The sequence below is a fragment of the Dysidea avara genome, chromosome 2 (assembly GCF_963678975.1).
Source record: "Dysidea avara chromosome 2, odDysAvar1.4, whole genome shotgun sequence".
In the NCBI taxonomy this organism is placed as follows: domain Eukaryota; kingdom Metazoa; phylum Porifera; class Demospongiae; order Dictyoceratida; family Dysideidae; genus Dysidea; species Dysidea avara.
In genome coordinates, this window is record NC_089273.1 from 48739154 (window position 1) to 48744913 (window position 5760).

General features: G+C 38.0%; 1 long non-coding RNA gene across 2 annotated transcripts; it reads left to right on the top strand.

The window, feature by feature from the left end:
* Positions 1–854: 854 nt before the first annotated feature.
* Positions 855–3642, top strand: LOC136247529 (uncharacterized). Of its 2 annotated transcripts, XR_010697625.1 has the most exons (10): positions 856–1973; positions 2024–2120; positions 2166–2555; positions 2605–2701; positions 2751–2847; positions 2906–3003; positions 3060–3133; positions 3186–3349; positions 3402–3456; positions 3506–3642. It is a non-coding gene; the product is annotated as an uncharacterized lncRNA (long non-coding RNA). The 2 variants fall into 2 exon arrangements; XR_010697624.1 differs by having other exon boundaries at positions 855–1973; positions 2906–3133.
* The last annotated feature ends 2118 nt before the right edge of the window (positions 3643–5760 follow it).

Below are 5760 nucleotides of genomic sequence, written 5' to 3' on the forward strand. Positions count from 1 at the left end.
TGATCTTCATTTTCTTCTTTCAATATTTTTATAGCTTTTTAGCAATCTGTAAATACAAATAACACTGTTATTGAGACACAAAACAGGTCATCTTTGTGAGAAGACATGATACACATACAAGACCCAGAATCAGGTTGCAAGTATGTGTAATGTAACATGAATGACACCTACAAATCTCAGAAATATATCAACAGTGTGGCCACAACACACAATGATGCACATACAAGACCCAGAAACTGGTCAACAGTGTGGTAACAACTGACACACATACAAGACCCGGAAAAAGGTCAACCATATGTGATAACACATCACAATTGACACACATACAAGACCCGGAAACAGGTCGACAGTGTGTGGTAACATCACAATTGATACACATACAAAACCTGGAAGCAGGTCGACAGAGTGGTAACACATCACAATTGACACACATACAAGACCCGGAAGCAGGTTGACAGTGTGTGGTAACAAATCACAATTGACACACATACAAGACCCGGAAGCAGGTCGACAGTGTGTGGTAACAAATCACAATTGACACACATACAAGACCTGGAATCAGGTCGACAGTGTGTGGTAACACATCACAATTGACACACATACAAAACCCAGAAACAGGTCGACAGTGTGTGGTAACAAATCACAATTGACACACATACAAGACCTGGAAGCAGGTCGACAGTGTGTGGTAACACATCACAATTGACACACATACAAGACTCGGAAGCAAGTCGACAGTGGGTGGTAACACATCACAATTGACACACAAAAACAGGTCAACAGTGTGCGGTAACAAATCACAATTGACACCCATACAGACCTTCAGTGCAGGCCACTGTAAAGCTTTAATAATAATAATAATAATATTACAAGACCTGGAAAACGACAGTGTGTAGTAACACATAATTAACATACATACAAGACTTGGAAACAGGTCGCCAGTGCTTAAATTACAAGGCGAATACCACACCTACAACGTCAGTGCGTGGAATTACAAAACAAATGACAAATCTACATGATACAGGTTTCCAGTGGGTAAATACAACCCGAATTACACGTCTAGTTCATCTATTCAAACGAAACTTCGACGATTTCCACAACACTGACATGTGTTCACTAAAACACAAACCTGATTGTCGAATGTTGTATTCCGCCTTGAAAAGATGGTTTAATACACCCAACAGCACCGTACCGCATCGTACTTTTCATCCTTCATCCCAGCGGCACTAAATAGAAATTTTCATAATGTGTTACACACGTGATCGTGCAGCCACGAGGCGGACATGCGGCGAGACAGGAGGGGAGACACAAGGTGGCCGTGAAGAAGTAAAGTATGCTGATCTGTAAAGCTTTATGGATGGGCAGATACTCGCAACAGATGTTGAGTACCAGATCTGCTACTAGTAAGTCGTCCGCTGCCATTGTCGAGGCCATTGTTTAAGAGTCCAGAACGGAATGGTTCGTGAAGAGGAATCCTGACTATAACAGCAGTGGAAGGATATATGTTAACGCAGCAGTGGAAGGGAAAGAACGCACTTTTAGTCTCTTACTGCTGTAACTCTTCTCCAGATTGCCGGCGCTCATTAATTAGAAACTTACTGAAATACCGCCCCACCGTTCTTCAAAAGTTTCTTACGTGAAAACGAATAGTGTTTAAGAGATGCTCTGTATCTAGAATTAACAGTTGTTGGAAATGCTGATGGAAAGGGAACCCAATGATAGTACTAGTGGAAGAGAAGGACTTGCCACCAGTCAGACAATATGTAGTACATTCTTAGATGATTGTTCTAAGCATTTAGAGTGTAATATTGTTTTGAGAAATGCTGGCTGGCAACATTGGACATGAAGAATAGCCGAGTACAATACTGGTAGAGAAAGATTTGCCAGCAGTGAGATGGTACATGCTTGAAAATATTCCTTGGAAGATGAAAAAAAGCAGTAGTAGTGGAATTGGAAGACCTGTCAACAGGATGGTATGTACAGCACTTTAAATGGTTATTTATATGTAAAACTTTGCATTTAGAGTGACATATTTCTTGTAAGAAATGCTGTCTATATTGGAAGAAAGAAAAGTGGACGAGAGTTCTAGTAGAAGTGGAAGACCTGATATCAGTGAGACGGTACGTACAGCATTCTTGAATGATTGTTATTGTGTAAAACTTTAGTGAAAGGAATACTGACTATATTGGAAGAAATAAATATGGACTAGTGTACTAGTAGAATAGAAAGAACTGCCAGTGGTGAGACGGTATGTGTAGCATTCTTGAATGATTATTTTAGGTATGAAACACTGTTTAGAGTGAACTATTTTATTTCTCAGAAGAAACGCTGACTACTTTTGAAGGAAGATAAGTGGACTACAGTACAAGTAGAATAGGAAGGCCTGCCAGCATTGTGATGGTATGTACAGAATTCTTGAATACTAGTGATTATTGTATCTATAAATCTTTGTATTTATAGTGAAATATTTCTCAGAAGAAATGCTAACTACTTTTGAAGAAAGATAAGTGGACTATAGTACAAGTAGAATAGGAAGACCTGTCAGCACTGTGATGGTATGTACAGAATTCTTGAATACTAATGATTTTAAATCTTTGCATTTAGAGTGAACTATTTCTCAGAAGAAATGCTGACTACTTTTGAAGAAAGATAAGCGGACTATAGTACAAGTAGAATAGGAAGACCGGCCAGCACTGTGATGGTATGTACAGAATGCTTGAATACTAAAGATTTTAAATCTTTGTATTTAGAGTAAACTATTTCTCAGAAGAAATGCTGACTACTTTTGAAGAAAGAAATGCGGACTATAGTACAAGTAGAAGAGGAAGACCTGCCAGCACTGCGATGGTATGTACAGAGTTCTTGAATACTAATGATTATTGTATCTATAAATCTTTGTATTTAGAGTGAAAATTTTCTCAGAAGAAATACTGACTATACGTAAGAAAGAAAAGTAGACTAGAGTGCTAGTAGAAGAGCAAGACCTGATGTTCAACACTTTTGGTGATTATTTTATAAGTAAAACTTGTGTGTTTATAGATTGAAATCTTTCTTGGAAGAAATGTTTACTATGCAAGAGAGAACGGACTTGAGTACTGCTAGTAGAAGAGGAAGATTTACTATCAGTGAGATGGTATGTACAGCACTTTTGAATGATTATTTTATAAGTAAAACTTTGTGTTTAGAGTGAAACATTTCTTGGAAGAATGCTGACTATTTTAGAAAGAAAGCAGACTATAGTACAAGTATAAGAGAGACCTGCATCAGTTTTCATGGCGTGTAGAGTGTGGCACCAAAGTTGCTGGTAGTAGCAAAATTAGATGATGGTACTAGAGCAGAGAGTGTGACGGTATGTACAAAATTCTTGATTATCAGATTATATAGTAATGTATCCTGTTTAGAATTTTTGAGATGAAAGGATTTATGCCAGCACAGAAAGTGATGAATGCAAAAGAGGTATGTTGAGAGTTGTTGCATTTTAATATTTTCAATCGATGCACACTAGAATTGAAAGAAATTGAGAAGGCAATCCCAAGGACGGTGAATGCTGTATGAAAGAATTGACGGAAGTGAATATGAAGACCAGAATTTCGTTACTTTCCATATATTTTTTAATATTTAAATGAATATCCGATTTTCGTACCTCGAGTATCCTTTGGGATCACGTGCGCGGCTACGTGACAGCACTTCCATGACGGGCATCACTAGGTATATACGATGTATTATGACGGGTAACTACATCTGGACGTCTTGAAAAGTGGTCCCACGACGGATTATTACTAATCTAATGGGGTTACAGACGTTTTCCGTAGTTGCCACGTATCTTCGTTAATACGGGAGGGATTACTGGAAAATTTTCCTCCGTATTTGAGGCGAATTTTGCTGTAGGGGTTGGTATTAACTGCAGCATCAAAGGAGTCCCAGAATGATTGCCAACTTAGAGGGTCTCTTGAAAATGTTGGCAGCTCTAGTTTGGGCAGACTACTTGTGTTGTACAGTTGAGAACTCACTATCGGTGTGGTATTATGTGAGAAGAATGTTCTAGAACCTACCAGACTGAATACTAATTAAACAATAAACAATGACATAATGTAGTGCTATAAAAACAGATATAATAGATATAGACGTAAAGCTGTTAACCTAGTATCACTCACTAACTCTTCAACCTTTTTTCTATTTCAGGGTGAGGCTTATAACACAGTTGATCGGCAATGGATTACGGGTAATGATTTTTGTGAGCTCTGTGAAGGGGTAATTGTACCTCAAGGATTTGACGATGGTTGCTTAAAATGAGGAGACGACCATAAACTGCTGCAGGAAAGTCATGACAATGACTACCCGGAGCATTCCTTCTTTTAAATGGATTACTATTTTCTGACTTCAGTCGCCCTTTTCCAGCTCGGAAACAATTATATATGCGAGACCACTCAATTTTATATGTAAAGGTTTCCTCATATAATTGCATTGTACCATGTTCTTGCCTATTGTTGACCTGCTTTCCTGTATAAATACAGTATCTTGTACTGGAGTGCTGACAAAAACTACTAAACCAGTCGCTCCATTTAGTTTCACTGTAAACCAACATAACTCCTGTAGCATGGTTTAGATTTATACAACTAGACAAATCTTGCATAGATACATCCACTGGCACAGTAGATGTATCTAAGCAAGATTAAGCCTTCTAATTTCAAACAACATTGAGGAAGACTTGTATATGTAATAGGATGAATGGCTGTGGTATTTGGGACTAATAGTGCGAGCATTGTAAACAGGAAGGAGTAAAATAGTGCGAGGCGAAGCCGAGCACTTTTCCCTTCCTGTTTACAATGCGAGAACTATTAATCCCAAATACCACAACCATCTGTCCTATTGCAAATTAATCCAACAGCCATAGCAACTGTTACTAGGCAACAGAAATACAAAATAACCACTGCAAAAGACCGATCACACTTAGCAACCATTGCCTGACAACCGTTGCTATGGTGTCAAAGTGAGATTTGCCTTAGCAACGGTTACCTAGCAACCGTTACTAAGCAACCATATTGTGTTATACCTTGGGGCATCTATCACTATGGTAACAATAGTTGTCAAGTCAGACATTTACTTCTAATAGAAACACACCACACTATTCTAGCCAATCAAATTAGTATTATAGATTTTTGTCAAGGGACCTTGACAAACAAGTGTAATACTAATTCTATTGGCTAATCGCTTGACGTATATCAATATAATACATCAAGCTGCTATTGAGAGTATTGTATAGTAACACATTCAGTTGTTGGATTAAACACTGAATAAGACACTTCTTGTTCACTACAGGTAATCCCAATTGGCATTGCTTTACTGCCATTGAGTTCCAGATGGTGGAATTCCAATTGACATTTAGTCATGTTGTAACCTGCTTCAAGACATCGTGAACAGCACTCAGCTTTGCATTCTGTGTGTAGCATTGTACTTCAACAGTAGTAATCATTCTTTTTCCAACTATGCACTTCCCACATCGTCCAAGAACAAAAATCTTCATAATTATTGTTCCTGAATAAAAGTAGACATAACTACATATCTGCACCCCTAACGAGTACATTCTTTAACAACACACGGCATGTACCAGTCTACCTTCTACCATAGATTTATTTTTATTTATTTATTATCAATTTACCACAAGGGAAGGAATGGTGCAAAAGGCAAGCTTGTACAAGATACTGTCCTAATACAAAACACATACAACCACTAAACAAAACATACACAAAATAGATAAAA